Source organism: Triticum urartu, chromosome 1 (genome assembly GCF_003073215.2).
Source record: "Triticum urartu cultivar G1812 chromosome 1, Tu2.1, whole genome shotgun sequence".
In the NCBI taxonomy this organism is placed as follows: Eukaryota; Viridiplantae; Streptophyta; class Magnoliopsida; order Poales; family Poaceae; genus Triticum; species Triticum urartu.
Genome location: NC_053022.1, coordinates 380,965,805 through 380,977,955, shown reverse-complemented (window position 1 = coordinate 380,977,955; position 12,151 = coordinate 380,965,805).

The window sequence follows — 12,151 nt, the reverse complement described above, 5'->3', positions numbered from 1 at the left end:
AAGTAGCGTAATCGTTGATGCTGATTTCAGGGACTTAGAATTTCACTAAGTCCTTGTCCTGATATTGTTTTTATGCCATATGTTCATGTTGTTTCCTAGTGATCCGTGCCTCTTTTGAGGATGATCATTAAGGATGTTTTGCTAACATTGTGGTGCTCTATCCATCCATGTCTTTGTTTGCATTTATGGGGCACCCTAGATTGAGTTAATCGAGCTCTACTTTTGCTATAAAATGATCCTGGCAGATTATTGACATGTTTAGCAATTTTGCCGAGGATGTTGTTATTGATCCATGGATGCTATGTTATTGTTCTTGCCATGTATAGCTTCTATGCTATGTCTTCTTGATGGGTGTATGCTTAGTTTGTCATGCCATGCTCTGTAGTGAGTGCATCGAGCTCGTAAACATGCCTACTCGTTGACTGATTTGCATGCTCCAGTTTTTCACTAAGTCTGAATCTGTTTGTGTTTTTGCTATGTTCACATGCTTGCTATTGTATTTTCTGATCCCTTTTGGCTCAAGGTCACTAAGGGACTTTTGTTAAGTGCTTTCAGTAGCTTCATGCCATGCCTTGCTTTGCCATGTTAAGTTCCTGTAGCATGTAGTTTTCATGCTCTAAAGTGTGCTTCCTGATGATAAATTCCAGACTTGTGTTAATTTCACTGTCTGAAACCTGTTATCATTTGCACTTTTGCCATGCTTGTTTGAACCTGTTAATAGATGAATTAGCCGTAGCTCAGTGTTCATCTTTTGTCAAGCATCAAGAGTGGATCCCTGCAATGTATTTTGTTGCCATGTTTGAGTGTTTTAGTATATTTAACTTGATGCATTTAGTTGGTCACTTGCTGTTTATCGCAGACCGGTGCCATATTTGTTTCGCTTGCCATTTCCAAACCGTGCATCCGATTCCGGTGATCTTTATATCGATTTCAACCGAAATCACCTCACTTTTCCAGTGGCACTCTTGGAATTCCAATTTGAGGCCAGGTTCAATCATTCCTTTCCAAACCATGCCTATGCATCATATATCGCATCCCGCATATCATACCATGTTTGCATCATGTTGCTTGAGCATTGCACGTGGTTGATTGTGCTCCTTTTGCTTGTTGTTCTTGTTTGGGTAGATCCGGGAGACGAGTTCGTGAATGAGGAGCCCGTTGAGTTCGCTTACGAGGATCAAGGCAACTCTGAGAACTTTGAAGGCAAGATGACCATACCCTCGAAATCACTTCTATCTTTGCTTGCTATATGCTCGCTCTTTTGCTATGCCTATGCTACGATGTCTACCACATGCTTATCATGCCTCCCAAATTGCCATGTCAAACCTCTAACCCACCATGTCCTAGCAAACCGTTGTTTGGCTATGCTGCCGCTTTGCTCAGCCCCTCTTATAGCGTTGCTAGTTGTAGGTGAAGATTGGAGTCCGTTCCTTATTGGAACATTGCTTATTGTTGGGATATCACAATATTATCTTGTTTATCTTAATGCATCTATATACTTGATAAAGGGTGGAAGGCTTGGCCTTATGCCTAGTGTTTTGTTCCACTCTTGCCGCCCTAGTTTCCGTCATATTGGTGTTACGTTCCCGGATTTTGTTGGGGAACGTAGTAATTTCAAAAAAATTCCTACGCACACACAAGATCATGGTGATGCATAGCAACGAGGGGAGAGTATGATCTACGTACCCTTTGTAGATCGCAACGGAAGCGTTGACACAACGTAGAGGAAGTAGTCGTACGTCTTCTTCCCGATCCGACCGATCCAAGCACCGTTACTCCGGCTCCTCCGAGTTCTTAGCACACGTACAGCTCGATGACGATCCCCGGGCTCCGATCCAGCAAAGCTTCGGGGAGGAGTTCCGTCAGCACGACGGCGTGGTGACGATCTTGATGTATTACCGACGCAGGGCTTCGCCTAAGCACTACAACGATATGATCGAGGTGGAATATGGTGGCAGGGGGCACCGCACACGGCTAAGGAACGATCTCAATGATCAACTTGTGTGTCTAGAGGTGTCCCCTGCCTCCGTATATAAAGGAGCCAAGGGGGAGGGGTGCGGCCAGCCCTATGGAGGCGCAGGAGGAGTCCTACTCCTACCGGGAGTAGGACTCCCCCCTCCAATCCTATTCCAACTAGGATTCCCAAGGGGGAAAGAGGGAGGGGGAGGCGCGCAACCCTTATGGGCAGCCCTTTCACCTTTCCACCAAGGCCCACTAAGGCCCATATGATTCCCGGGGGGTTCCGGTAACCTCCCGGTACTCCGGTAAAATCCCGATTTCACCCGGAACACTTCCGATGTCCAAACATAGGCTTCCAATATATCAATATTTATGTCTCAACCATTTCGAGACTCCTCGTCATGTCCGTGATCACATCCGGGACTCCTAACAACCTTCGGTACATCAAAATGCATAAACTCATAATAACTGTCATCGTAACGTTAAGCGTGCGGACCCTACGGTTCGAGAACAATGTAGACATGACCGAGACACGTCTCCGGTCAATAACCAATAGCGGGACCTGGATGCCCATATTGGCTCCTACATATTCTACAAAGATCTTTATCGGTCAGACCGCATAACAACATACGTTGTTCCCTTTGTCATCGGTATGTTACTTGCCCGAGATTCGATCGTCGGTATCCAATACCTAGTTCAATCTCGTTACTGGCAAGTCTCTTTACTCGTTCCGTAATACATCATCTCACAACTACCATATTAGTTGTAATGCTTGCAAGGCTTATGTGATGTGCATTACCGAGAGGGCCCAGAGATACCTCTCCGACAATCGGAGTGACAAAACCTAATCTCGAAATACGCCAACCCAACATGTACCATTGGAGACACCTGTAGAGCTCCTTTATAATCACCTAGTTACATTGTGACATTTGGTAGCACACAAAGTGTTCCTCCGGCAAATGGGAGTTGCATAATCTCATAGTCATAGGAACATGTATAAGTCATGAAGAAAGCAATAGCAACATACTAAACGATTGGGTGCTAAGCTAATGGAATGGGTCATGTCAATCACATCATTCTCCTAATAATGTGATCCCGTTAATCAAATGACAACACATGTCTATGGTTAGGAAACATAACCATCTTTGATTAATGAGCTAGTCAAGTAGAGGCATACTAGTGATGTTTAGTTTGTCTATGTATTCACACAAGTATTATGTTTCCGGATAATACAATTCTAGCATGAATAATAAACATTTATCATGATTATAAGGAAATAAATAATAACTTTATTATTGCCTCTAGGGCATATTTCCTTCAGATTTTGCGTTCCTTACACGGTTGGGTTATAATGGGAACCCCTTGACAGTTTGCCTTGAATAAAACTCCTCCAGCAATGCCCAACCTTGGTTTTACCATTTGCCACCTAACCTCTTTTTCCCTTGGGTTTCCGGAGCCCAAGGGTCATCTTTATTTAAACCCCCCTGGGCCAGTGCTCCTCTGAGTGTTGGTCCAAACTAGAGCCCCTTGCAGCGCCACCTCGGGGAAACTCGAGGGCTGGGTTTAATTGTACAGATTGCTTATCTGAGTGTGCCCTAAGAACGAGATATGTGTAGCTCCTATCGGGATTTGTCGTCACATTCGGGCGGTGTTGCTGGACTTGTTTTACCATTGTCAAGGATGTCTTGTAACCGGGATGCCGAATCTGATCGGATTGTCTTGGGTGAAGGAATATTCTTCGTTGACCGTGAGAGCTTGTGATGGGCTAAGTTGGGACTCTCCTACAGGGATTTGAACTTTCGAAAGCCGTGCCCGCGGTTATGGGCAGATGGGAATTTGTTAATGTCCGATTGTAGATAACATGAAACTTAACTTAATTAAAATGCACCAACTGCGTGTGTAACCGTGATGGTCTCTTCTCGGCGGAGTCCGGAAAGTGAACACGGTGTTGGAGTAATGCTTGACGTAGGTTGCTAGGATCACTTCTTGATCATAGTTGTTCGACCGTGCTTTTGCCTTCTCTTCTCGCTCTCTTTTGCGAATAGGTTAGCCACCATATATGCTAGTCGCTTGCTGCAGCTCCACATCATACCTTTGCCTTACCTATAAGCTTAAATAGTCTTGATCGCGAGGGTGTGAGATTGTTGAGTCCCCGTGACTCACAGATTCCTTCCTAAACTAGATGTAGGGACCGATGATACCGCTCCAGACGATGCGCTTGAGCTCAAGTGGGAGTTCGATGAGGACTCTCATCGTTACTATGTGTCTTTCCCAGACGATCAGTAGTGGTGCCCAGTTGGGGCGATCGGGGACTTTGTCGCATTTGGAGGTTGATCTTTATGTTGGTACCATAGTCGGACCATGAGTGTATTGGATGATGTAATGACTTATTTATGTATTTGTGTGACGTGGCGAGTGTAAGCCAACTATGTACCTTTGCCCTTTACTTATTTACATGGGTTGTTGTGATGATTACCTTACTTGCGACATTGCTTTCAATGCGGTTATGCCTCTAAGTCGTGCTTCGACACGTAGGAGATATAGCCGCATCAAGGGCGTTACAAGATCACCGGAATCGGATGCACGGTTTGCAAATGGCAAGCAAAACAATAATGGCACAAAGCTGCGATTAACAGCACGATGCCATCTAAATGCATCAAGAAAAATAAGCTACTGCACTCTAACATAGCAACAAAGCACATGGCAGTGATCCACTCAAGATGCTTGACAAAAATGAACACTGAGCTACGGCTAAATCACACAATAGCAGGTTCAAACAAGCATGGCAAAAATGCAAAAGATATCAGGTTTTCAGACTTAGTGAAAATAACAACATGCCAGGATTTAACATCAGGAAGCAATGTTTAGAGCAAGATAACAACATGCTACAGGAACATATAATGGCAAAGCAAGGCACGACATGAAACTACTCAAAGCATATAACAAAAGTCCCTTATTGACCATAAGCCAAAAAGGATCAGAAAATACAATGGCAACCATATAAACATAGCAAGTTTCGTTAACAGATTCAGACTTAGCAGAAAACTGGGCATGTCAAAAACAGAGTTACGTAGGCATGTTTGCGAGCTCAATGCACTCACCACAAGGCATTGCATGACAAACTAAGCATACACCCATCAAGAAGACATGATCAAGTAGCTAACCATGGCAAGAACCAACTCATAGCATGCATGAATCAGCTACAACAACCTTGGCAAAATTGATTAACACGTAAACAATTTGGCAGGGACATTTTATAGCAAAAGTAGAGCACGATTGAGTCATGTTATGGTACTCCATAATTGTAAACAAAGACATGGATGGATAGAGCATGACAATACCTCAAAAGCATCCTTACTGAACATGCTCAACAGAGGCATGGATCACTCTGTAGCAACATGAATACATGGCATAAAAATATCATCAGGGAAAATGACTTAGAAGAATTCTAAGTCCCTGAAATCAGCAACATCACGAGAGCTACTTTGCATGCTTGTGCTAGTCACCACAATGATCACAAAAATACATGGCATACACCCCTGTAAAGATGGCATGGCATAGCCCAAAACACATGTAGGGCTCAAGTTCATAGGAGGCACACATTAATCATGGCAAAAATGACAAATGTCCATAATCTGTTAAGAAACATAAACTAACATTACATAGCACTCTTGCAACAACATTTAGGGCATCAGGATGAACTCAAATGAACATGGTGCAATGGAATGAAATGAAGTGCACATCCAGACGAACAATTTGATATGCTACACGCCCAAAACGGAGTTACGGGTGATGAGATATGACATGACGAAGATAGCTAAAAATGTTAGGGACTTAGGGGGAAAACGAGGTCAACCCTAGGGTTTCACTATAGCAGATCTGGATCGGGGCACGCTTCACGAGGTTCGTCGGAACAGTAGCTCGCCGGAGTCGCTCGAGGTGGCCGGAGGGGATGGGGAAGAAGCTCGTCGGCGTGGGGACTTGCCGGATCCGGTGAGGGGCGGCGGAGGAGGAGCGGGGTCGCCGGGGCTCGCCGGCGACGAGGGCAGGCCAAGGCGGGGCCGGACGAGGTCGGATCCGATGGCGGCGGCCGGTGTCGATGGCGGGGCGGCGAGGCGGCGGCCGAGCGGCGCGGCGGCGCGGCGGCGCGGCAATGTCGACGGAGGCCGACGAGCGGCACGGAGAGGCGCCGGCCGAGGCGCGCAGCGGCGTGGACGAGCCGGGAGGGCGGCGGCTGCGCGCGGGGCGGGAGGGCCCCGCCTGGGCCCCGGCGAGCCGGCGCGCGGGTCGGACGGCGAAGTGGGTGCGGCGTCTCAACGAATCAGGAGGCGACACGTGGCGGCGGCGAGGGCGGCGGACATGTCCGTCGGTGGGAAAAATAGTCCGGCGGCGGAGAGGGGAAGTAGGTTGGGGTTTCATTCGCAAATTTCGGGGGGTTGCACCTATTTATGCATAGAAGGAGTTAGGAGGCTCCAAATGAGGTGTGGTTTTCGGCCACGCGATCGTGATTGAACGACCGAGATGATGGAGGGGGTCTAGGTGGGTTTTGAGCCACTTTGGAGAGGTGTTGGGCTGCAACACACACGAGGCCTTTACGGTTCCTCGGTTAACCGTTGGAGTAACAAACGAAGTCCAAATGGTACGAAACTTGACAGGCGGTCTACCGGTAGTGAACCAAGGCCGCTTGGCAAGTCTCAGTCCAATCCGAGAATGTTTAACACCTGCACACGAAAAGAGGCAAAAGGGGACGCCGGAGGACGTAGGAGTGCCGGAATGCAAAACGGACAACGGGGAAAATGCTCGGATGCATGAAACGAACACGTATGCAAATGCGATGCACATGATGGCATGATATGAGATGCATGACATGGACAAAAGCAACACGAAGACAAAAACCCAACAACGAGGAATATCATAACTTAGTGCTGAAAATGGCAAGAGTTGGAATACAAATATGGCATGTTACATATGGGGCGTTACAACGTCGACGACGAGTATAATGGAATGGAAAGGAGGGGAGAGGTGGAATCACTAGAGGTGGAGACGGGAATGTATCAGTGATGAAGATGGAGAAGATGAAGGTATCAGTGATGAAGGTGGTGAGTCATGCGATGAGGGAGGAGAAAAAACCATGGGAGAGGACTGCGTCGGATCTGCAATAGTGGGACGAGGAGTAGGAATACTACTGGGCACAAAGGGAGGTGTATCCGGAAAGGTAAGAAAATAGATGTCCTCCGTGGAAAAGGCCAAGGAGGATGGACGAGGGTAGTAAGGACGAGACTCATCAAAGGTGACATCCCGGGAAATACGCATCCGGCGACCGACAGGATCCCAACACCGATAGCCCTTATGCTCATCACTGTATCCGAGAAAAACACACTCAACAGATTGAGCGGTCAATTTGGTGCGTTCACGAGGGGCAAGCAAAACATAATAAACACAACCAAACGAGCGAAGCGCCGAATAATCAGGAGAGCAACCAGAAAGATGCTCAAGAGGAATACCACCCTGTAGAGCAGTAGATGGTTGAATGTTGATGAGATAAGTCGAAGTGGTAATAGCCTCAGCCCAGAAGTGAGGCGGGAGAGAGGCAACGATCATCATCGCACGTGTCGTCTCAAGAAGGTGACGATGCTTGCGCTCAACCACACCATTTTGAGCATGAGCACCAGGACAAGAGAACTGAGCAAGAGTACCCTGCTCAGCAAGGAATCCTCGCAGCGCATGGGAGATATACTCACCAGCCGAATCTGCGTGAAAAACACGAATAGGAGTAGAAAACTGAGTATGAACCATGGCAGCAAATTTTTTGTATATAGATAAGACTTCACTACGAGAAGACATGAAATAGATCCAAGTGTACCGAGAAAAATCATCTATAAAGATAATATAGTAGCGATGACCCCCTTTCGAAGCGAAGGGAGTCAGACCCCAAACATCAGAGTGAACGAGATCAAAAGGACGCTCGGACACTGACTCACTATGAGGATAAGGTAGCTGAATCTGCTTACCAAGCCTACAACCCAGATAATCCAATGAAGCGTTACCGGAGACAGGCCCTAGAACACCACGATGAACCAAAGACGAGAGACGAGAACCACATAAATGGCCGAGACGATGATGCCACTGCTGAAAAGAGCTGGTAGATGCAGCAACGGGGGCTGTGAAACTGGCGACGGTGGCATCGGAGGGAAGACAAAGCCAGTCAAGCTTCCATAGACCATCAGAGCGTCGAGGGCCAACACCAAGCAAAGCGCCCATGTGACGATCCTGAACAGAACAAGAATCAAAGTCGAGAATGACCCTACAACTAGAGTCAACTATCTGACCACCAGATATGAGCTGCATAGTAAGTCGAGGAACATGAGCGACAGAAGGAACATGAAATGAAGAAGTGTTAAGAGTGCCTCGACTAGCTACAGGGAGGGGAGTGCCATCAGCTGTAAGAACACGAATAGGAGACTCGACGGGTCGAACGAAGGTCAAAGTAGAAGAATCATAAGTCATATGAAAAGATGCTCCGGTATCAAGAATCCATGGGGATGTACCTGAATGAGTAGAAGGTAGTTTCTCAATGCCAGAAGAGTCAGTCACAGAACCTACAGAATCAGTCGTTGAAGACTCTGAAGCAGCAAGCAGACTTCGGAGCTGCACAATTTCGCGCGCAGACAGGGACACAGCGAAAGAGATCGAGGTAGGAACACCAGCCGCTTGTAGAGTCGACTGAGAGTAGCGAGTCGATGTAGAGCGACCGCCGCCGCCCGCGGAAGCTGCGAGAGGAGTCAGCATAGAGCGATCACCGTGGCGCGCGGAAGCTACAAGAGTCGATGATGAGCAGCCACCACGACGCGTAAAAGCCGCAAAGGGGGTCGATGAAGAACAAGTCGGCGTAGAGTCGCATATAGAAACCACTGGGGGAGTCGACATAGAGCGATCATTGCCACGCGCAGAAGCCGCGTGAGGAGTCACCATAGAGCGGTAACCTCTGCGCGCGAAAACCGATGAAGCAGGCGGACAAACACCAAATACCGACGGATGGCACATGCGCGAAATAGGATCAGTGTAGGGAACACCGATCACCGGAGAGTGAGGAGAGATTATGCCCGATGACAACATGATGTCTTTATCTCTCCCTTTTTTATCTCTCTCATTTTTTTACTCACGAGCTAAGGAACCGATCGGTCAACTCCCGATGGGATCGACCTAGCGAGGAAGCAGACCGCTCGGGGGCTCGGGGCGACTAACGCCACACAAGGGGCCACGGCGGGGCGGCAGCGGCCAGACGAGGGCCACGGCCAGGAGGAGTCGCGGCGGGAGGACAAGGGAGCCGCCGGATCGACGACGAGGGCGGAGACAGGCGGACGGGGCCGGCCGATGGAGAGCAGCGGGACTTGCGAGAGCCGGCCTCCGGCGGCAGCGGCCAGACCAGGGAGAGCTGAAGGCCGGCGCGCGGCGGCTTGACCTTGAGCGGCAGTCAGAGACGAGGCAGCGGCGGCGGCCCGAACCAAATCCCGGCAGAGGACGGAAGTGGAAGCCGGCGGCAAACAGCAGAAGGCGGCACGGCGGCCAAAATAGGTCAGTAGCGGGCGTCTCGATCTGGGATGCTCAGAACCAGCGGCCGGAACCGACGAGGAACGGCGGCTGGGCGCGGAAACAGAAGAAGAGGAGTCCCAACCACCTTACAGGGGCGCCACAAGCCTGTCCGGCGCGTGCTGGATAGGGGGGCGATCGCCTGTATGGAGGCATTGTCATTGGCAGAAGACTTGCTTTTATATAACATTGTAGAGGCAATCAAGGGAGATATGGCACAATTATTAGTGAAATTACTTAGAGAGCTACCATGCTTAATTGTAATTTTATTTTTGAAAGTAGAGAGTCGAATAGATATGCTCATAGTCTAGCCAAGTTTGCACATTCTTTAGGTCAAGGGCGCCACCCGTGCCTTGGTCAGCCCCATGATTCGAGATGTATTCTACTATACGTGGTTTTTGATTAATAAACTTGGTTTTACCCCTCAAAAAATTATTTCTTCTTTTCCATTTTTAAATTTAATTTTATTTTAAGAGAATATATATTTAAAATTTAAACTAAATAAATAATGTTAATAATGTGCTTGCAAAAAGTTAAATGTATATAATAAAAATATTTCTTATGTACACAAAAAACTACAATATGTACCAAAAAGTAGACATCAAAATATATATTTGAAAAAATGTTAATCATATATTTAAAAAATATTAAACCTGTATAATAAAAATGGTTCTTATGTTTATGAAAAATGTACAATCTGTATGAAAGACGTGGACAGCAAAACATATATCTGAAAAAAATGTTAATCCTGTATTTAAAAAATGTCTGGCGAGTATAAAAAAATGGTCCTACTGAATAAAAAGATCTATAACATGTAAAAGAGCAGACATTTAAACATATTTTTTAAAAGTTAATCATGTATTTTAAAAATGATAAAAATTTATGAAAATTGTTCCTGCTGTACGTGGAGAATGTATAGTGTACATTAAATAAAATTGACACCAAAAATATATTATAAAAAATAAAAATATGTATAAAAATGTTTTCTGATGTACAAAAAAGTGTACATTGTGTGTGAAGAAAAATGTTTACTTAAAAAAAGTTCACCGTGTATTTGGAAAAAATTGACAATTTATTCAAAAAGTGTTAAAAACAAGTATTTCATAGAAAAAGATGCACATCATGTATTTAAAAAATGTAATGTGTATAAACAAATGTTTCACGTGTAACTTAAAAGTTACATTGTGTACTAAAAAAAGTGACATGTGTTTAATAAAAAAAAGTAACTGATGAAAACCTACAAAAGAATAGAGCAATATGAAGAAAAGCAATGAACACCGAAAAAGAAACAAAAAAACTCAAGAACAATGAAAACCGAGAAAGAAATTGAGGAAATGAAGAAATCATGGAAAAATACAGAAAATGATGAAAACAGAGAAAGAAACAAGGAAAGTGGTGAAAAAGTAAAGAAAACAAAAAAAATCAAAGGAAATCGTAACGAAACAAAAAAGAAACAAAAAGGAAGGACAAAGAAAAAGAAAGAAACAAAAAAGAAAAATAAACCGGACCAATCAACGAACAACACACAATCGATTAAGGGAACTAAAGCCAGCGAATGGAAAAAAAGAGACTGAAACAGATCGGTTGAGAATCGACGGGGAAAGAAAAACCTTCAAGCGAGACGAGAGGTACCTCCATCCGAAAATACTTGTCATCAAAATAGATAAAAGAAAATGTATTTAGATGTATTTTAGTTTTAGATACATTCTTTTTTGTCCATTTTGATGACAAATATTTTCGAACAAAAGAAGTATTTGCTATAAGTGAGATATATAGCTCCCACGCTGTAACTTGGGAGCGGTTGTGTCTCGCTGCAGCGAGACACGAGCACGTCTTGCCTCGAGGACGCCCTACATGGGCCAGCCCATAATCACGCAGGTACACGCACAGCAGGTTTTGTTCGTTGTTTTTGCTTTTGTAAGTTGTTTTTTGTTTATACTATAAACATGTCCATGCGTTGCGATAGGGGAAATAAAATGTCTCCTGATACTAGTCCAATATGCAGGGCATGATTACCAGGTTGTGCACATCTGGTGATAAAAGAACAGTGTTTTGTCTATCAAGCGGGGCAGAAGCCTATTTCAAATAAAGTGATAAAAGACAACTTTGGAAAATTCTTGAGTTGTCGTTCGTTGGACTGTTTTCCAGCGCGAAACCGTCATATTGCCTTGCACACCTAGACAATGTGATCCTTAACTCGGTCTGGCTTTCATGAAAATTCCTACCGACGTCGCAACTTATGTGAACATATGCCCTGAAGAGATATTGATTTTTAAAAGGCCAATGTGGAATACCGAATACTTGACGATATTATCACGACTTGATTTCATAAGACGCCACTCTGAAATATTTTTATGGTCGACAGTTTCGTAGTGCGTTGATGGACCCTTCTTGACCTAGGCTGATTAATCATCCATCTCACACTGACCTTGATGCTCTCTCTGAAATATATGATTTGTTCCATGATTAGTAACAACATATGTGGAACCGTGCATGGAGGCAAATCAGATTTTTAGTTTATGCTAGCTCCATCATGCTCTCTCAATGTGCACTCATTATCTTCGGGTTTTTAAATGTTCTCCTGTTAGTTTAGAAACGGTTA